The sequence below is a fragment of the Eschrichtius robustus genome, chromosome 3, assembly GCF_028021215.1.
Source record: "Eschrichtius robustus isolate mEscRob2 chromosome 3, mEscRob2.pri, whole genome shotgun sequence".
NCBI classification, from domain to species: Eukaryota; Metazoa; Chordata; class Mammalia; order Artiodactyla; family Eschrichtiidae; genus Eschrichtius; species Eschrichtius robustus.
The window spans coordinates 53,455,490-53,477,655 of NC_090826.1; the positions used below are offsets into that span (position 1 = coordinate 53,455,490).

Genomic DNA, 22,166 nt, shown 5'->3' on the forward strand with positions numbered 1-22,166 from the left:
TTTGCCTCCACTTTGAGTCCTGGCATCAGCGGGAGAGCCCACCACCTTGGTACCTCCACTGAAGTAGTGATGGGAGCACCAACTACAGGTGCAAAATGCCTTGTCTTTCAAGACCCAGCTCCCTATGACAGCTTCCAAGGAACCTTGCCCAGCCCTTCCCTGCAAGTGTGGCTGACAGCCTTCTCTGTCATTCCTAGAACCCATGCTTGCCTTTACCTTTTCGGTAACACGTTGTGTTAAAATTAATCTGCTTACAAGATCTGTCTTTCTCAGGAGATGCTAGACTACGAGCTACTAGCCATAGGCGATCAGCTACTGCTTTCCTCCATATCAGCCATAGACTGGGGGGAAAATATCATTCAAAATGGTGGTGAAAATAATTATTACCCAGTAATAATATTAACCAAAGGAAGAAAAAAAAATGGAAAAAGAAAATGTGTAAGACCTATTTGAGAAAAAAAAAAAAAAACTGCCAAAAGTTTAAACAAATGATAATAACAACATTAAGAGCAAACGTTTATAGGAGTCTTACCATAGCACTATTCTAAGCATTTTTGCATATTTTACTTCATTTAATCAACAATCTATGAGGTAGGTAGCACAGTATTTCTCGTTTTGCAGGAAATGGAGGTACAAAGAGGTTAAGAAACTTGCCTGATGAGATTTCATCTTCACGGCTGGAAAGCTTGAATAATATATGACTCTTCCCCAACTGTTTTTATTTTTAACTCAAATCTCATCAGAATCCCTAAAGAATGAAAGTTCACTGCTGTAAGAGGTTCATATTTTATGTAAGTACATAAATCCTAGAAAAAATCTGAAAGATTGTGCATCAAATGCTGGAGGTCTCTTTGATTCTTTACACTTTCACGTATTTAACAAACTTGTTGCAATATGCATGTATTACTGAATCCTAAGCATCGTGAAAGGCACTTCTACTGAATTATCTCAAGTTCTCCCAACACCATGAGGTAGATACTATTTTGCCCACTTTATAAATTTTAGAAATGCAAGCACAGAGGAGTTTGCTAACTTACTCTAGGTCACACAGCTGGTGAAGTGGAGGTCTCAGCACAACAGCCTGAATCTGGAGGGATGAGTGCCTTAATAGCAGAAGTCCCAGGACTCTGGGACTCAGAAGAGTTCCTAATTCAGGCTAGAGCATCAAGCAAGGCTTCCTCTTAGAGAAGCAGAGAGTCATCAAAGCAGAACTTAGAAAAAACAGTGCTCGGCACACAGTATGTACACACTAAATGTTTGACAAATGAGTTGATTAACCTAGCAAAGTGAGTAGAATTAGGGTGAGGAAGGGCATCCCAGGAAGAATAAGTCTTAGCTCTGGCTCCAAGCTGGGTTTCTTCAACATTCTGGTGCTGCAAGTCCAGAAATGACTCTCCTTTTCGGGTCTAGGGTGTCCTGGCAGGTGGCAGGGGTGTCAACTTGATAATCAAGCTGGAACCAGACAAAAATCTTCATTTCTGACAGTCCAGACAAGGCTGAAGAGCTGGTCAGACTCAAAGATGAACTGGTGCCAGACAAGAAGCCCAGTGCCAGGCTCAGCCTGTTTGCTCAAACCCCCTGGGAAGCTCATCCTCTACTTCCAAAGTGATTCCCTAGGATCATTCTGGACCAGGTAGGGGACTAAGGGGCAGTGGTTTTCCAGGACTTTTTGCTCGTATTCCTCACAAAACACATTTTTAGGTTGACACTTACAATTTTTCAATCATAAATTTAAATATTGATAGTTTCAAAGGTTATATTTTCTAGTGTTTTTGTATTCTGAACATACCTTAAGTGTATTTTTTGGCAAAAACAGATTTAGTTCTTCCAGTTTATGGAAAGTGTTCTCCTTATAACCTAACTGGCAAAGCCAGTCCCATGAGACAAATCATACTTTGTATCAGGAAACGTTGGAGTTCACATTTCAGTTCAAATAATGGTGTTAACGTACATCCTGGGGACATGTATCTCACTTCTGATTCTCAGTCCAGTAGAGACAGGGTGTGTCGGAGGAAGGGAGGGAGGGAAGGGTGGGTGGATAGATGAAAGGAATGGATGGATGAGTGGATGGACAGATGGATGGATCAATGGTTGGATGGAGAGGCTTGTTGCCTGGATGAGATGAAGTACCTCCTCTTTCAATATCTCTCATGGAAGGCTCCAGGTTGGGCTTCTTCGGGATTCCTACTTAGAAGCCGGGACCCTCAACCAGATTTTTATGCCAGGCAGAAATGCCGCCATAATGAATCTAGTAATCATTTTGCAAAGAAAGAAAAGAAAGATTGAGAAAGAGAGAGGGGAAGGTCATACCTCAGTCACCTTCTCAAGGAGATCAGCTTTAGATACATATGGAAGCTGAGACCCTGGAAACCAAGTCTCTTAAAACTATGCGGGAGCCACAGCATGTGGGTGGGGGTCTGTGGCTCCATGATCTTTCCCTTGGGTTTTTCCTCTCTCACCCTCTTGCACAGACACAACACTGAGAATATGCAAAGCCACGGGGGAAATGGTAGAAACTTCACCATGGCTGTTGCTGGGAAGAGCAATTCATAAATGCTCTGTTCTTTTTTTAACCCTCCAATTTGGCATCATACTATATCTCATGTAGGCTTTTATTCTTGAATGCCAGCTAAACTTCTTAGGCTTAACCTTTCGGCCTCAAAAATACTGGGCAGATGCATTACCTGTCTACCTCTTTATAACTATAATAATTGGCTGTGTGCTCTTTTTTAAATTAACATGATGAGTACCTCGCCACTCAACTCCATTCATACAATCACAGAAGAAATACCAAGAAGAAGCCATCTCAGCATTAAGATCTAATTCCTATCAATGGAGTGAACCATATGTTCTTTCCTACAGCCGAGGAAATTTACAACAAAAACTGAATGTAGATATATGAACACTAAGCAGTTATAAGTTTTTGGCCTTATAATTTTGACCATGGTGAATTTGACTGTCTCTCTTATTGAGATGTAAAATAAAATGTAAATTGAACTTCTTAGATTAAGTACCATTAATATTATAAATGTTCTCAAATATTAGTTATAAATGATGTTATAATATGATTTCTTTTGTGTTAGGATCCGTACTCATCTTGTGTGACACAAGGATTTAAGCTAAGACACGTAAAATTGTTCAAAATGGAGTCCCAGTGGTCCCAGTGTGAACTTCCATATTTGTTGTCTTGAAAAGTCTGCTGGAGGACTGAGGATGTCTTAGAGGGATAAACGAAGAGAAGTTTGATGGGTGACGTAAGTCACTGGAACAGAAGAAGCAACTGATGAGTCAAGGCCCCCTCCCCTGGGGTAAATGTTATTCCTTAAAATGAGACGCCTCACTGAGGACCTGACTCTACCTGCTGAGAGCTGTTGCAGAGGGACGCTGCCAGAGGCCCTGTCACAGCAGAGGGCCACTTCCCACTCCCACTTGTCTGGAGGCCCATTGTGGACTGGAGACCACTGCTCCTGCGGAGATGTCTCCTGCCTAGGCTTTTCATTGGAGAGGTCCTTACCCCTTTTTCTATTTTCCCTACTTTGACTAACGTGTCTTGCGTGCTAACTGCGTGCAATAAATCAAGTGACTGGTGAATTGAATTTTGGTGATGTTTCATCTATCTCCAAGCCATGATGCGTGCCTGCCCTTACCGCTGGGCCCTGTGACAAACATTGGGATCTGTTACCGATCAAACTTGGGTCAACTCGCCTGAATGCAGTAAAGCCAATCCACTGACACCAGGTTGTGGTGAAGGAAAGTGCAGGGTGCCAAGCAAGGAGTCCAGGGCAGCTAGTGCTCAAAACACCCGAACTCCCAATGGCTTTCAGGAAAGCTTTTTTTTTTTTTAAGAAAGCATTTTTAAATGCAGGTGAGGGAGTGGAGTCACAGGGTATATGATCAGCTTGTGCACAATTCTCTGATTGGTTGGTGGTGAGGTACAGAACAGTGTCACTTTATCAGTCCTCAGGTACCAGGGGGCTATGTGTTCATGGTCATCAGGACATTAACTTCTTCCATTTGGTGGGGGTTTAGCATCTGTAAAACAGCTCAGGAAAAGCGCATCAAATACTGTTATCTAGGTACTTCAGAGAGGAACTAAAGCAGAGGACATGTTGGGAGGGCTCTGGCCTGGAAGGCTGCACAGAGTCCAGCATGGTTACAGAGCCACGGAGAGAGAAAGAAGTGGACAAACACAAGGGCTTGGGAATGATTAAATGTGGGGATTGAAGGAAGGAAAGAAATCAAGGTTGATGCCTGGGGTTATGTCTGAATAACAGGGCAATAAGTGGTGCCTTTATTGCCTCGAGAGCCTGGAGTCGTGGCGGTGGGGTGGGCGCTGGACACGCTCAGCCAGAGGCACCCAAGAATCGGAGCTGGAGGTGGAGCTCAGGAGGTTACTGGATTGGAAGTCAGCAGTGGCTTCAGGCTTGCATGAGATGTTTGCAGAGGCAGCGAAGGGGTGCAGATTGAAAAGGGATTGGGCCTAGGAATTTGCAAAGTCTGCAAGGGGAGGGAGGAGCCAGCAAAAGATTGGGTCAGTCCTCCAGCCTCCTTCCTCACTTTGCTCAGGGCTGCATCTCAGGCTGGAGCCCCTCTCCAGGTAAGGCTGGCAGAAGCGTGGGGCACGGGGTGGGTGCTATCCTGGGGCCCCCTAGCTTTACAACCTGCTCTGTCCCTCACTGGCCTGTGAGAAAGGCACCTTCCTAGGCATCCCTTACCCTGAAACTGGGGATATTAAAATAGTAGTGCCATGAGAAGAAAATGAAGACCAGGAGGAAATGAGGAAAGACTTAGGTACTAACTTTAAAAACAGAGTCGGGAGGTGAAGTTGACAGTGTCTTTTGGAAGCAATGGTATAAGTGAGAGCTTTAGAGCTTAGGGGGCCTCCTCCTCCATTCCCTAGATGTGAGGTCTTGAACTTTATCTGCAACCTATTTCGTCAGAGTATTTCTGCATTTCCTTCACTGTTAGAACAATTGATTGAATTCTTTTTTCAAACAACAAAAGGAATAACATGTTTACTGTTATAATCATATAAATGTAAGCAAACACATAACTAGAAAAGTATCTTTTTTGTGTGTGTGTGTGAGTACAAAATGGGGTACTTTTCTACATACCAAACCTTAAATTTTGAATTCTGTATCATGGGCTTTGCTTGAATTCTAGACCCTGAGCACAGCTGCACGGGAGACCAAGTCCTGCTCTGCAGAGAACTCATCCTCCTTCCAGGACAAGGACCCTCAGTGGGTGAGCAGTGGTAAAAAACAAAATTCAACCAATTTGAAAGTCGAATTGGGCAGCATCCATTCTAGCAACTAGAAGTGTGCTCCTAGCAATTACACAAAATAGAAGGTTTTTAATAAGAAGAAGCGTGGGGCAAGGGAGTCATTAGGGAAAGAAAAGATTACTTTCTCAGGGAACTCTACCTAACGCACTGTGGTAACCTAGATGGGTGGGAAGTCCAAAAGGGAGGGGATATCTGTGTGTGTATGGCTGATTCATTTTGTTGTGCAGTGGAGGCTAACACAACATTGTAAAGCAACCGTATTCCAATAAAAGTTAATAAAAAAAAAAAAGAAAGAAAATATTACTTTTAGGTCAGAACATCTTTTAGGGGAAGGCAATGGCAGTTTTATCATGCAGACTGCTTCTTCCTCTGGAGGTCAGGCTATAGAGAGGACCCACGTGACAGATGACCTCCTTGGTGCCAGTCAGACAATTCCAAACTGGTTGGCTAAGATTGCATTTCTGGGGAAGTTGGAAACTGCAAGTAAGTCGAGTATTAAGTCTAGGTTTGGTGTTCTGGGCTTTAGCATAAGTGATGCCATTTGGGGCCTGTGGTTTTTCTTTGGGAGCAGCTAAGCCTTGGTAGTTGAGTGGCTTGGTAACTGGAGAAGTGGAGAAGGGTGTGGGAACACACATATTTTAGAGTGATCCAGGGGAATTGACCTTCTGAGCACATGAGGAATGATTCTAGGGTGGGGACCCTTAACCTGGAGCTTTGGTAGTCTGATATTATTAGCAGAATCCATGACTTTGTCACCACTGGAAATCACAGGTATTTTCATTTCATGTTACAGTTTTGCAGGTATCATGGAACACAGTTTTACACTCTAAGTCAAAATTCAAAAATAGGTTAGATCTGCTGCTCAATCTTGTTAAATAATAGGTTAAGAAGATCACATAATCTATATCTCAAATTATTGTTTTGATAACTGTATCATGCTAAATTCCATTCAGATAGGAAAGAAAACAAATGTGGTCTCTTTCCTGCCCAAGATGCTAGACACCCTGAAATTCTATCCTGAACTCTGGGTTCAGAATCCCTAAATCAGGGTGGAAAACAAGATTTAAACACCGAGGCTGGAGCAAACTTGGTAAGTTTCAGGTCAGGCTTGGGGGGCCTTCAAAAAGGGTTTAGCACAGGAGAACTCCAGGGCTTTTAATCAGTGCAGTGATGAGCGCTGCATTATGTTCTAAGGAACTTGCTCTAACAATATACAGCAGGAGGGCGAAATTTGGAGACAGGAATCAGGAAGGGTGAGAAATGTTGAGCAATTCACACACCCAAGGCATTGCGGGTGGGAGGGTTGGCGGCGTGGTAAATGTTTTGGTGTGCCTTTTAATCGTGTGATTCTTACTCATTTTGCACGACTTTAGGCTGTGTTAAGTAGTTCGAAATGGAACTACAGTGGCCAATGGGCACCTCCATGATGATTGTTCTTAAACAGTCGATGTTAGACTGTGAGTGGCTAAGTGTGACATTTTAGGAGTGTTAATGTGGGTACGGAATTTGTTTGGTAAGGTCCAAGGAGAGACATCACTGGAACAGGAGCCACGGATATAGATAAGACCCACCAGCCAGGGCTTAACTGACTTATGATGCATGTGTGATTGTGTGCAATAAGTGGAGAGAATCATAAATTGAACTTTGGTTTGTATCATAGTCTCCAATTCCGGGACTCACCTGGCCTTCCTGCAAGGCTAGGCCACCTTAAACCAATTTCCTCTTAATCTGGGGTGAAAAACAGCTTGTTTTGATTTGCATTTTCTTGGCTTGTGGCTGCCATCATTTCATATATTTATTATCTACTTGCATTTCCTCTTTACTGAATTAACTTTTCAGAATAGGCAGCCTGTTCTTAGTGTGCTTTTTTTGTTTTGTTTTGTTTCTCTGAATTTGCTGATGGTTTTGTGGACTTCCTTTTCTCGAGAGAAAGAACAGTTCATATTCCCACCCCATTCTCTGGAACCACCCAGCGTTTGACATTACTGTATACTTTTTACATTTTAATTACCCAAAAAGTCTAACAGTTCCTGCTGCCCCTCTCAAGGTGGAGAGGGGGGATATTTGGCCCAGAACTGACCATCATCAGCTTTCTCCAACACTGGAACCAGTTTTGTTAGCATTCCCCTGACTGCTAAAACTGAGCATGTTTTTATCTGTTTACTGTCCATTCTCATTTCTATGGCTTTGTGTCTATTTACAAAAATGGGACTGTACTATCTGCATTTTCTGCAGCTTGTTTTTCCTCTGATATATCCAGGACATTCCTAACCAGTGCATTGTGTCATTGATACAGTCACTAATAGCCACCTAACTCTGACTCCTCAGTGGGCATAGGGCTTCTTTGGTTCAATCCTTCTCTTATTAAAGGGCATTGTTTTCTGAGTTTTTGTCACAAAAAGCTCAGTACTAAACCTTTTGTTCGTGTATTGTTAAGTCCAGGTGATTTTACACCTGGTGTAGATTCTTGAGCGGAGAGTATATGTATTATTTCTGATTTTAATAGGTGTTCCAAGTTCCTAAAAAGTTATAACTATTCCCACTCCAGATAGAGAAAAGTGATCCTAATTTTTTCTATTATAGCCACAACATCTGGGCTTGGGCAACTTTTCATGCTTAGTATTCATTGCTTTCCAATTTCCTCTTTTTTAAATTTTAATTTATCATTTTACATGAACTTTTACTATAAGAAACATTAATGATTTTTGTGATGGTTTAGAATTTGTTATTCTCTCTTCTGTGAAGTACTTCCCTGTTTTACCTTTTTTGCAGTTCAGAACTCTTTAATGAAAATTATCTGTTCTATATGATTAAATGGAAAGTTGTGGACATGGAAACTTTTTTAAAATGTTGAACATTTTATTGATTTTTCTTTATACTCATCTGATGAAGATTTTGTGTTTGTTTTTACTTTTGGATCAATATTTGATCATTTTAAAGTTTTGCTAGGATAGCATTAATTTCATCTAGAGTTTTCTTAATTACCGTACATTTGCAAATTTATCTTTTAAAATCCTCACACTAGGTCCTTTTCCACGCTTAACTTTGCACATTGTAATTTTTTTCTGTTTAAGGAAAATTCTTACTTGGCTTTTGATTTTATTGTTTACAGTTTTCTTTTAAATTTCTACTTTTATTTGAGCCTTTTGTCTTTTCTTTCCTTGGTTTAACTTAACCATGTTGTTTGAGGCACAAAGATTTTTTTTTTTTAATAGTAATCTTTTATTTATTTATTTATTCTTATATTTATTTTTGGCTGTGTTGGGTCTTCGTTTCTGTGCGAGGGCTTTCTCTAGTTGTGGCAAGCAGGGGCCACTCTTCATCGCGGTGCGCGGGCCTCTTCACTATCGCGGCCTCTCTTGTTGCGGAGCACAGGCTCCAGACGCGCAGGCTCAGTAGTTGTGGCTCACGCGCCTAGTTGCTCCGCGGCATGTGGGATCTTCCCAGACCAGGGCTCGAACCCGTGTCCCCTGCATTAGCAGGCAGATTCTCAACCACTGTGCCACCAGGGAAGCCCCAAAGATATTTATATTTTTGGATTATCATACCTGAAAATTTTTCTTTGCTTCATTTCATACTTTTGACCTGAATTATGCTGTATTGGTCAGTACTGCCTTCTTTGTGCTTTAATTTTGTCAGCATTTATCCGTACAACTTTGCCCTTATTTTCAGTTTTCACTGGTGTTTTGCTTTAATAGTATTTGTAGGACATATAGAGCAGTCTTGTTACTGAACTGAACTTGGGTTCACTCACCTAACACACAGCAGTCAATCTACTGACGCTGGGTTGTAGTGAAGGAAAGTACAGCATGTATTTGCAGGGCACCAATCAAGGAAAATAGGCAGCTAGTGCTCAAAGGACCTGAATTACTTGCTTGGTGCCCTGTAAATAAACACTTTACTTTTCCTTCACCACAGCCTGTTGTCAATAGATTGACTTTGTTGCAAGCGAAACTGAGGTTGATTTTGTAACAATTTTGGTGACCATGAAGGGACCACTGTCCCAAGTGGGTGTCTTGCCTGTGGCATATTGGTCCCTGACAGGAGGTGGCTGTAAGATTCTGTCCAACAGCTTCCTGAGCACCTTTGTCTCAGGGACAGCCCTGAGCATCTGCCACCAACTGGGTGTCAATGACCCTCAGAGATTTCATGGCAAAGGAAACAGAGCACTTGCTTGAGATGTCTCTGCTAAATAGCCAAGCTCATGTGTGTTGGCACCAGGGTAATTTTTCTTTTAGCCACTTGACTCTGTCTGTGGTGGGGCATTGATTTTGGGGATTTTCTGCATTGGACTAAGGAATCTGAAACACTGCGAGATGCCTCGTGTTTACTGGCTGACCTCCTTGATATTTGACAGCACCAGCTATGAACAACTAAAGATGGGTAATCAGAGCTCTGTTCCAACTTGTAGCCCATTAGGGTATATTCAGCAGAATAGGGAAATTTTTAGTTATGCGCCTCTGAAAAGAAAAAAAAAATGGGGTTCTATTGTAACACTGCTTGGTCTCATTACTCTTTAGGATCTGGGGAACACTGTCCCCTTAATGGCTCTCTAAATTATAAAACTATCTTTCAACTAGAACTATTCTGTGAAAGGGGAGGAAAATGGGATGACGTTTCTTATGGATAGCTTTTTATGCTATTGTATCAAAGTGGCACTTATTCAGAGAAAAATGTAACATGCATAGAATTATGATACACAAAGGAATTTCCTCCTATAAGGAGATATTAAAAGCTTTACCCGATTCTCCAGAATGAAGAAATGAGGGATTAATTCAACAAATAAATGCTCTTACAGTTCTGCCACCTCTGCCCCTGTATGGTGGGCAGAATGTGGAAGCAATCGCCAGGGTCCTATATCCCACGGGAGCCAACTCACCCTCACCTGCTCTGGCAGGAGCTGAGGAAAGCACACTGGTGTCCTTCTTGTTACCTGACAGGAAACCAATTTTGGCCAGGGAACCACTATTGTTCAGGCAGAGCATTTCCCACTGAGGCAGATTCCCATTGGAGGAATAAATACCCAAGATCAGCCAGCAGGTTTTGTGTGGATACACTCTCCCTTTTCAACCTCAGACTTGTTTAATTGGAAAAATAAGATACCAACTGATTGGGAAGACACTACCAGGATGGAAAATCTATTCTTCTCCATCTTTGCCACCCACAGCCCAAATTGGGCTGATGTTCAGAGTTTGTTAACTCCCCTGTTGGCTGAGGAAGAGAGGAGGATGGTGATAGAAAAGGCTAGAGAAGAGGCAGATAGAATGCATGCTTCTGCCCCTAACAAACCCATACAAGCACCAGCAGCAAATGCAATTCCCACCACAGATCCAGGAAGGGATTGAGAATGACCTAGGAGATAAAGCTCAAATTGAGCATGGCAGGGAGTGCAACTTAGCAGGGCTCCAAAATGGAGAGCCAACACAGGAGGTTTCATAAGGTGCAAGGAGTGTGCCAACTGCCACAGGAGAACCCCTGGGTCTTTGGAGAGAATGTATAGGGCATATTGCCAAAATATAGATGTGGATGCCGATAATCCAGAGAATTTCACGTTAGTTAATCAGACCTTATGGCTCAGAGTGCCCCAGCTGCAGAAGATAGAAGGGCTTTTTGGCCTGCCCATATCTCATTTGGCAGAAATTGCTTTCAGTTTTTCACAGTCGGGAGGAAATACAGACCAAAAAGAGACCCGTTAAATGATGCAGCAGATGTCCCTTTTGGCGGTGACACTCACGGGAGAAAGGGAGAACAAGACATCTGAGCAGAGGGTAAGATCCCAGGGAACCAAGAGAGTGAAGGATGACCCCCAGAAAGGAGACCCCAAAAAGGGACATGTTAAAGTGGGTCCCCAGCAGTGCCTATTGTAAGCCAAGAAGGAAATTTGCCCCAGCTCAAAAAAGAAACTGGAAGAGGAGGAGAAAGCATTGTTCACGCTGTGGATAACGGAAAGTGACAGAGTGAGGAAGGCGTGGCAGGGAGTCTGCTTGTGGAAACAGGCTCCTTCCCACTTCCCAAGAGGAGCCCCTGGTAACCCTTTCATGGGAAACTAACAAACTGACTTTCTGATTGATACTGGAGCCACTTGCTCTGCTTTGGGCACCCGATTAACTAGTTAACCCAAAAAAGCGCAATGGCTAGAGGAGTCTCCAGAAAGCCTCTCCAAAAACTGCTTGTGCAACCTCTAGACTGTCAGATTGAGGCTACTAACTTAAAACACAGCTTTTTGTACATGCCAGAGTGCCCAGTCCCATTGCTGGGGTGAGATTTATTAAGTAAATTCAATACTAAAATGACTTTCACACCTGGACAACTGGATATAGAGGTACCACCGGAACAAGACTGTGCCTTGCAGGCGGCCCTCTTCTGTCAAGGGATGGAGGAGTCACCACCAGCATTCCTGAAGACATCTTGCAGCTGGGAAGCCTGGGACCATGGGCTGACTGGAGGCCAGGGAGAGCCAGGAGGGCTGTCGAGTAAAGGTGAAACTGAAACCAGACACTCAGGCTCTGAGCTTAAGGCAATACCCCTAAAGGAGCAAACAAAACAGGGATCCAACCTTTGATAATCACCTTTTTGAAATACAAGCTTATTTGCGGCTCTCAGTCACCATCTAAAACTCCCATCCTGCCTTTAATGTGCCCGGCACTGAGGACTAACGGTTCGTTCAGGACCTAAGAGCCATAAATCAGATAGTGGAAGATATTCACCTTGTAGTCCCAAATCCCTATATTCTGCTCACTCTCTTACCTGGAGACCTTTGTTGGTTCACTGTGCTAGGCTTAACAGACGTCTTTTTCTGTGTTCCTTGGAGTCCTAAATCCCAAGCATCGTTTGCATTTGAATGGGAAGATCTAGAAAACAAAAGCAAGCAACAATACTGCTGGACAGTATTGCAAGGACTTACGCCCCCAGCCCATGTTGTTCACGAAAGTGCTAGCTAAAAACGTAATGGAGCTCCAGCTACAAGAGGGAGCTCTGCTCACATATGTGGATACCTTCACAACTAGCAAGATGAAGAACTTGGGTAAAAACACTGGGACTACTTTGAACTCTCTGGCCAAATGACGCTATAAAGTCTCTGGGAAACAAGCCCAAATTTCCCAACCATCTGTGAAATATCTAGGATTCAAACTGACAAAAGGCCAGAGGAATTTGCTCCAGGACTGCCGGCAGACAGTAGCCTGGGTGACGGTGCCCACCACCCAAAGACAGTTGCGTGGGTTCCTGGAATGGCAGGATTCTGCTGCATTTGGATCCCCAACTTAAGTTAATAGGTAAGCCACTGTATGAGGCCCTAAAAGGGGCTGACAATAAGCCCTTAGTGGGGACGGGAGAATGTCAAAGATCTTCCAAACAATGAAGGAAAAACTACTGACTGCCCCTGTTCTGGGTTTGCCAGAGTTGAAAAAGCCGTTTGATCTTTTTGAACATGAAAGACAAGTAGTGAGACTGGAGGTATTGACCCACAATCTGAGAAACACAAAATGCCCTGTATCCTATTTGTCAAAGACTTTGGACATTATAATCCAGGGATGGTCAACATATTTGAGTGCCATAGCTGCTACTCGAGATTTATTGCAAGAGGCAGAGGATTTCACTCTAGGACAGCCAAGCAGGGTGCATACGTCCCACTATGTGCTGCCATCGTTGGAATAAAAGGATGGATATTGGCTCACTTCAGGCCACCTGGGAGGATATCAGGCCATTTTATTTGATAATCCTAATGTGATTCAAAGACTGTGTCTTCCTTGAACCCAGCCACACTGCTCCCCACCACTTTGGGTGGCCCATGCTTGCAGGCCCATGTATGATTTATGCAGGTCATTGAGCAGCTGCTCAGACTTGATTAATGTTCCCTTGGGAGATCCAGACTTGGAGGTGCTCACAGATGCAAGTAGCTTCATGGACCACCAACACTAAAAGACCAGATACTCAGAGGTAACCCTGCAGGAGATCCTAGAAGCAGAAACTTTGCCATCAGGTACATTGGCCCAAAAAGCTAAAGTTATTGCCCTTACTTGACCTTTACATCTCAGTGCAGGTATGATAGTTAACATCTATACTAACTCGAAATATGCCTTTTCAGTTGTGAATGCACATGGGGCAATTTGGAAAGAGAGATTGCTCACTTCTGAGGGAAAAGAAATCAAACATGACCCCAAGAAGTTTTGAAACTGCTGGACACAGTGCTCAAGCCAAAGGAGGTGGTAGTGGTGCATTGTCCAGGACAGCCAGGAGCAAAACACCTTCGGTTATAGCTCTGTTCCTAAGTATACACCTGACCCAATTTAGCCTGACATACTCACCTGAGAACCTCAGAAGGTCACGAAAATGTGGATTTGATCTTACCCATCTAGGAACAAATGGTAAATGACCAAGGAGCATTTTCAATTCCTGAATATCTAATGGAGGAAGCAATTGGTTCAATATACCTGAGCACCAATTATGGGTATCCAGTGTATACAGGAGTACATTAAAGACCAAATATGCAAAGGACAATACAAAGAGTATTATGAAAATGTATGATTTGGGCTAAAAATAATTCCAAGACTGGGGCCCCACCCTGCATGGAGTCCAAGCTAGAGGGGAGGGCCTGAGAGAAGTTTGGCAAGTAGGCTTTACAGTCATGCCCAAAGTTAAAGGAAACTTTCACTATGTACTGATGATGGCAGACACCTTTACAGGCTGGGTGGAAGCATTCCCTTGCTGGATTGAAAAAGCTCCAGAGGTAGTAAAGGTCTTGCTCCAGGAGATAATTCCTAGTTTTGGGCTACCCAGCTCAATTCAGAGTGAGAATGGAGGAGCCTTTATTGCTAATGTGATTCAAGAGGTAGCTGAAGCATGTGCAGCAAAATGGAATTTGCATGTATCTTGGAGGCCTTGATCAACAAGAACCACACCTTAAAAAGGATGATAGCTAAAATCTGTCAAGAAACTAACTAAACCTGGGACAGAGTGTTGTTGGTTGCACTGCTTAGAATTAGATTGGGTCCTAGAAGTAGACTCCAGCTCTGTCCTTATGAAATATTTTATGGGAGACCCTTCCTCTATTCTGAGCAGTTTGGTGGCCAGACATCTGACCAAAAGGTAAAAGAAGTAGACACTGTAAGATATTTGCAAACACTGGGGTTAGTTTTCAATGCTACTCCTAAATTTGTTACCAAAAAAATGATGTTTCCCACAGATGTCCCCCTCCGGTGTTTTAGACCTAGAGACTGGGTGTTCCTCGTAACATGGAACCATGTACACCCAAAGAACCAACTCCAGCTGCAGTGAGTGGGGCCTTACCAGGTTCTGCTAGTAACTTGCTCTTCTGTTAAATTGACAGGAGTCAAGCCGTGGATCTGCTGTACACGGTTGAGGCTGGCTTCTGATCCAACTACAAGTCCACGGTCCTTGGCAGTTACAGAAAAGACAACCACAACACTGACTGAAAGCCAGTTCTCCTTCCTGCAAGTCTGGACCAGGGCTTCGGTTAAAATTAAAGGAAGTATCTTAGATAAGTAGTGAATGACTTGTGGCCATTCATAATAACATTTGTAATTGGCTGGAGCATTTTTCTGATTTATTATTTGCTTAGATCCCTTTGCTTGCTTCTTGATTCATGTAATCATTTTACCTGTGATTACATTGCAGTCAATCAAACCTGTAATTTGTTGTGATATTGACAATAGGAGATATTTCATCCTTGCTCTATTTTAATTTAACCCTTGTGATAATAGAATTTGTACCAAAGTTTAGGGCCAGTGCTGTTTTCCCATACGAGCTGTTGGCCCCAACTGTAATAATGCTTCTTGCTTTTCTTTACTGTCTCATCCCACTGGTGTCTGCTGCTTCCTGGAAGGAAAATTCTCTCATTAGGTTGTCTCAGATTATACCGAGAGGTGGGAATTTAAGTAATTGTTGGATATGTCATTTGAGATCTCAAACTATTCGTGAACAGTATATCCCATCGGTGGTCCCTATAACTGATTTTGATACTGTGCCAGACCCCTTAACCTTCTATAATCTTCCTCCTTCAAGCTTCACATTCCAAGTTCAGATAACCAAGAGACCTCAGAATATCCCAATCCCTTGCTTCAACCTGTCTGAAGTAATTTCCATTGGAGGAAAAGTTACTACCGGTCCCCCGCGGTCCCTCAAATTTCTCCTGGAGAAATGTGATGCCCAAAATCCCCTGAAATGTACACTTGACAAATGTGTAAGGGCTAAAAATGACACGAATTTATGCCAGATAGCCAGACAAGTTGGATATCATGTAAATGGACTATGGAAGGCTTGCGGTGGCTCTCACCCCTGGCTTGAAAACATAATCTCTGAACTCCCCAAAAATGAAGGAATCAATGACGTGACCCTGGGAGGTATAACTTGCTCCCCTCCAGGATATATCTTTGTCTGTGGCATAGGGAGTGACTCACCAACACAAGGATGGGCACATCGCTGCTTAGACAGCTGGCAAATGGAAGGGTCATGCCTATTGGGATATTTTAGGATCCCTTTTTCTGTGCATAGTCTGGAGAGCATGACTTCTCTCTCTAAATCAAACACCCGTCTTAAAAGAGAGATATTGGCAGGGTAGGAGGACAATATAGGACAAAGTATTTTTGCCAAACTCACACCAACTGCCAGAGTTTATGTCAGTAGAGATATGATTCATAATGTATCTGCCGCAATTGGACAAATTGCTGAGGACACAGCTAAAAGTATTGCAGCCCAACAAACATCTTTGAACTCATTGGCTCGAGTGGTCCTGGATAATAGAATAGCCCTTGACTTCTTATTGGCAAAACAAAGATTATGTGCAGTGGCTCATCCCACATGCTGCACATATGTCAATACCTCTGGAGAAGTTGAAACCCAAGTAAACAGAATAATTGAAAAGGCTACCTGGTTATAGGATGTTTATAAAGAGGACACGTACCAGGACTTATTTTTGTGATAGCGATCTGGAGTAGGGGGACTCTTCTGAGTACTGTTACAAGGCTCCATCTGATCATCATCCTCTTTGTAATGTGTTCATTAATTTTCACATATTTCTCCAGATACTATGACAAAGTGATCAAAGAGGGAGATAATGGTTCATAATGCAAAATACTGATGCTAGGCCTGGGACTTGAGAATTCTTAGAAAAGAAGGTCCAAGACTTTCTCTCCTCTAATCCTGAAGAATTGACATCGCCCCTGTTCAGCAGGAAGTAGCCAGAACGGTCGTCGCCCCATTCCCCTCAGGATTGAGGAGTATCGAAGAGAAGAGGGAACTGAAACGGAGCTTGACCCTGCAGTGCCCTCCTTCATACAATTCCCTCTTGTCCCCACTTCTTTTCTGTAGAAAAAGCTAGAGTTTTTGAGGCCTTCCCAGAGTTCTAAAGAGCAGACTCAAGCAGTTAATGATTACAGAAGTGAGGAAATGCAGAAACAAAGGAAAAGCAACCAAGCAAGAAAAGTTCAGCCATAAAACAGAGTCACAGGACTCCTAGTTCCTCCTCAAGGGATATAGATAACAATCTGATGCAACATATCCTTGAGTTGTTTTACAGAAACCAGGACCCTGTGATGAAACCTGCTGACCACAGCCAAGGAGACTGAGAGAAGTTGGAGCCAGACGAGTGATGACCAGCATGCCAGATATCACTTTATTGCTTAACACCCATCCAATCAGAAGAATCCATGAGCTAATCACATGCTTCAGACCCTTACCCTTAATTTTAGTCTTTAAAAACGCTTGCCTGAAAGCCGTCAGGGAGTTCAGGTCCTTTAAGCATTAGGTGCCCATTCTCCCTGCTTGGTACCCTGCAAATAAAGCTGAACTTCCCTTCACCACAACCCTGTGTCAGTAGATTGACTTTCCTGTGCATTGGGTGAGCAAACACAAGTTTGGTTCAGTAACAACCTGTGTTTCGGTTGGGAGAGGTCAGTGGTATTTAATACTCTGTACATATTCAAAATTTACTGCTCTTCTACAATTGATTTATTGAAGCCAGGATCTAAGTAAGGGGCACACAATTCTCTCCATCTGCTAAACCAGAACAGCACGTCATTCCCCAAGCCATTAAAGTATTGAAGCCCTGTTGAAGGTCATATCTGGTGGACTTGTTTGGTTGCTTCATCATAGTCACCTTGATAGCTTCAGGTACAACCCTAGTTATTAAATAGTTTGTTGCACTAAGAGGAATAAAACATGTGTGTAACTAATATTGATCAATTTTTTATTCGTAGTCATTTTTATGCTTTCTCTTCTGACATTTTCTCTTACTTCAGATCTTTCATGTACATTGATTCTTCACTTCCTGTCACTCATAATTTGAGTTATTTTTATCATAAATGAATGCTAAAGTTAAGGCTTTTTAATAACCACTGTGGGTTTTTATGTGGTTAATGTAGTTAATTATGTTTATAAATTGTTTGCTTTTAAGCTCTTCTTGCATTTTTAATGTGGTAAAGTGTACATAACACAAAATTTACCACAACTATTTTTAAGTGTACAGTTCAGAGGCAGTAAATACATTCACATTGTCATGCAACCCTCACCACCACCCATCTCACAAATTTTTCATCTTTCCAAACCTAAACTCTACCCATTAAACACTATCTCCCTATTCCCCTCCTCCCCCCAGCCCCTGGAAATATCATTCTACTTTCTTTCTCTAGAAGTTGACTATTTTAGGTATGTCATATAAGTGGACTCACACACTACTGGTCCTTTTGTGACTGGCTTATTTCACTTAGCATAATGCCTTCAAGGTTCATCCATGTGGCAGCATATGTCATATTTTCCTTCCTTTTTAAGGGTGAATAATGGTTTGTACATATATACCACGTTTTGCTTATCCATTCATCCTGTGAAGGACACTTGGGTTGCTTCCAGCTTTTGGCTACTGTGATGCTGCTGTGAACATGGGTGTACAAATAAATAATTTAGTCCCTGTTTTCAGTTTGTTGGGGTATATACCCAGAGGTGGAATTGCTGGAACATATGACAATTCTATAGTTAATTTTTTGAGCAACCCCCTTATTTTCCATAGTGAATCCCCTTGTACTCTTGAATAAACCAACTTGGTCTTGTTGTATCCTTTTAAATAACTGCTGAATTTGATTTGCTACTATTTTCTTTAAGGTTTTTGCATCTATATATATTTATGAGTTTGAGGATAATAATTTTGTTTTGCATTGTCCTCTAGTTTGTTATTGAAGTTTTATAGCCTCCTGGAGCATATTGAAATACTCCCTTTTTGCTGTTCTCTAGAAGAATCTGGATACTACTAAGATAAATGGTGTGTCTCTAATTTTCAATTTTAATTGTGAAAGTTTGATAATATTCCTGTTTTGTTTATCTGTGGTTGTATATCCTTTCTGTTCATAGTTTTATTTATTTGTACCTTTTTTTCTAGCTAGGTCAATGCCACCCAGAGGTTCAATGTTTTCAACTTTCTGGGTCCATTTTTTTTGTTTGTTTCTCTCGCAATTTAACTCAATTTTCACCTATTCTACTTTTCTAATATTTTAAGCCAGTAAATTTCCCTCAATTCATCATTTTTACCACAAGTAGTTATTATGATTGATATCCAATATTTTCAAATTTCCCTTATTTTTGGCTGATGAGTCATTGTAGAATTTAAATAGCTGTGTCTTTTAGTATTCAAATGCCAATCATAGAAATCTTTATCTTTTAATTTTATGCTCTCTTAATTTTTCCTGGTTCAGTTTTTATGTAATGAGAAATTTTTGATTGTAATTTTTGACTGTAACAACTTCTTGATTGTAAGTATACATCTTTCCTTTGCCCTGACATTAATGTTGTGTTAGCTGCTCCTATGAGTCTTACATTACAGTCTTTTTGTAATACAGTAAGTCTCCTACATATGAACGAGTTCCATTCTGAGAGTGTGTTGATAAGTCTAATTTGTTCGCAAGTCCAACCAAGTTAGCCTAGGTACCCAACTAAGACAATCAGTTATATAGTACTGTACCGTAATAGGTTTACAATACTTTTCACACAAATAATACATAAAAAACAAACAAACACAAAAAATAAAGAAAACATTTTTGATCTTACAGTACAGTACCTGGAAATGTACAGTAGTACAGTACAACAGCTGGCATACAGGGGCTGGCATCGAGTGAACAGGCAAGAAGAGTTACTGACTGGAGGAAGGAGAGGAGTTCGGAGATGGTAGAGCTGAAGGATCATCAGCAATAGTAGATGGAGGGCAAGCTACAATTTCACTCATGCCTGACATTGATGGCACAGGTCTGGTTCCTTGCTGGATTTGATTCTATCTACCCGCTTGAAAAAATGATCCCATGATGTATGAGTAGTAGCTCTGTTTTTTCTCATCATGATTGACACAGTAGCACTGGGTTGCATTCTGAATGGCTGCTGCAACCTTTGTGTACCATTCTGTTTGGGTCCTGTGCCTCAAAAACTAACAGTGCCTCCTCAAAGAAAGAAAATCCCCTTGCCATTTCTTGTGTCATGAATCTCTACGGTTCTTCGGTTATTTCTTCTTCCTCTTGTCTCTCTTCATCCTTTCTCTGGGCCTCCAGTTCCATCAGGTCTTCATTTGTAAGCCCCTTGTGTTGAACAGCAAGGAGTTCAATGAAGTCCTCTTGCAGATCTAGCTTGAAATAAAGATACTGTGCTACTGTACTCTACACAGTACTGTACAGAAAAGTACACAAAACTACAACCACTTGTAGAGGATGCAGGCACGTGACAATGTACACCAGACACCTGAACTAACTTCTGTGATTGGACATGTGAATGCACGTTCATATCTTTGAAAGTTCGCAACTTGAAGCTTCGTATGTAGGGGATTCACTGTAGTCTCTAAAGTTCCACTTTTTAGGCTTCAGCATTGCAGTAAGTAGTCTTATGCTGATTCTTAAAAAATCAATAAAGTTAATTTTTTAGAACAGCTTAGGTTTACAGCAAATTGAGTGAAAAGTACAGAGAATTCTCACATACTCCAAGCACTTACACAAGTACAGTTTCCCTCATCATCATCCCACACCAGAGTCACATTTGTTACAATCAGTGAACTTGCATGATACATCTTATCACCCAAAGTCTATAGTTTGCACTAGGGCTCACTCTTCATGATGTACATTCAGAGTTTTGACAAATGTGTGACACGTATCCACCATTTTACCATACAGAATCGTTTCACTGTCCTAAAAATCTCCTGTGCTCTGCCTATTCATTCCTCTCCCCCCATTTCCTGTGAAGGACTGATCTTTTTACTGTCTCCACAGATTTGCCTTTTCCAGAATGTCATATAGTTGGAATCATACAGCATGTAGCTTTTTCAGATTAGCTTCTTTCACTTAGTAATGTGCATTTCACTTTCCTCCATGTAATGTAGTTTGTCTTTGATGAAATGGCCTCTAATCCAATGACTGGTGTCTTTATAAGAAAAGAAAACAGAAGACGTAGGCACACACACAGTGGGGAGGCCTCGTGAAGACAAGACAGAGGTTGGAGTGATGAATCTACATGCCAAGAAAGACCATGTATTCCTGGCAACCACCAGAAGCTAGAGGAGACAAGGAAGGATTCTTCCCTAGATCCTTTGGATGGATCATGATCCTACCTATACCTTGATGTCAGACTTCTACCTTGCAGAGTTGTGAGAGAATATCTTTTTGGTTTAAGCCACCTAGTTTGTGGTACTTTGTTATGGCAGCCCTAGGAAACTTAATACAGTGGTCATGAACCCACCTCAGCCCCCAAGCTAGTGCTGTCCCCTAGACTAATAACCCATTCCTGCCTAGATATGAGAGGTGAAGGATTGGAGGAGGTCAAGCCACAAGAGTCTTCTCACACATTTATTTTCACTGACCAGTTTGAGAGATAGGCCTGTAGCATCCTGCAACAGGGATGCTTACACTGACATAGCCACACAAACTCAAGCCTTCCTGTCCTTGGGATTTATTTCGGGATAGTAATTAAGTTGGTTTTTTTCCAAGGCTGGGGGAAAAGTAAGAATCTCTACTGTAAAAAGTAAACAGTTGATAGTATCCTTTAGTCTCTGCTACTTTATCATCAAGTGTACACAAGATGGGTCTCCATTTTCCCTTTTATCCTCTGTCCTCACTTGTACTTCCCATGCCCCAGTATTCACCCACTCTAATGTGTGCCGTGTAAGTCTTTGGATATATGTGTTCCTTCTAAAATATATCAATTTGTGGATGATTGTGTCCTTAGTTTATGTGCATAGACTTATGTTTTAGACCTCATTTATTTTCTACAATTTATACTCGACATCCTTTATTAAAAGATCTGTGCTGGTTGTCATGAACGTAGAATTCATTGTTTCTAACTTGAATTTCACTGTATGCACCCACCATATTTTATTTATCAGTTTCTCTAGTGATGAACACCAAGCTGCCTCCAACTTCCCACCACTACAAACAATGCTGCCGATGACCATTCTCACCCCTGTCCCTTTAAGGACCTGGGTGAGGGTCCCTTTGTTGGCTCCTAAAGTAAGCTTATGTTTAATTCTGCTGAGTATTGCCAGTTTGTTCAGAGTGGTTCTAGTATTGTGAAAATGAAGAACCACCCAAATAATTTCTAGTTGTGCCATCTTGGGGAGAAGTCTGCCTCTGCCAGGTCCAAGTCGCCCACCACCAAGCTCCTCTCCATTTCCACAAGCTTGAGCCATTCAGGGAAACTGCAGGTCCCTCAATTTCTCTGTTTTTGTACGCAGTGAGTATGTGTAGACTCTTAGTGATGGTTACATTTATTACCTAGAAGGTTGTTCGTTTAAATACAACAATGCTATTCTTAAAAATATATATATATATGTATCTATATGTACATATATGTGTATATACACACACACACTGCTCTTCTTAAAAAAAAATATGTATATACACATATA

The 22,166-nt window shown here is 41.8% G+C and overlaps 2 long non-coding RNA genes and 1 pseudogene across 2 annotated transcripts; 2 read left to right on the forward strand and 1 right to left on the reverse strand.

Annotated features, from left to right (window-relative positions):
- Window positions 1-2,506: 2,506 nt before the first annotated feature.
- Window positions 2,507-2,888, forward strand: LOC137761088 (phosphatidylinositol N-acetylglucosaminyltransferase subunit P-like; annotated as a pseudogene).
- A 1,622-nt stretch (window positions 2,889-4,510) lies between these two features.
- Window positions 4,511-17,096, forward strand: LOC137762304 (uncharacterized). The gene is made up of 3 exons (XR_011073536.1): window positions 4,511-4,597; window positions 5,164-5,244; window positions 14,613-17,096. It is a non-coding gene; the product is annotated as an uncharacterized lncRNA (long non-coding RNA).
- Window positions 11,594-12,268, reverse strand: LOC137762303 (uncharacterized). Its single transcript, XR_011073535.1, has 3 exons — window positions 12,032-12,268; window positions 11,854-11,955; window positions 11,594-11,750 (listed from the first exon to the last, which is right to left on the reverse strand). It is a non-coding gene; the product is annotated as an uncharacterized lncRNA (long non-coding RNA).
- Window positions 17,097-22,166: the final 5,070 nt, after the last annotated feature.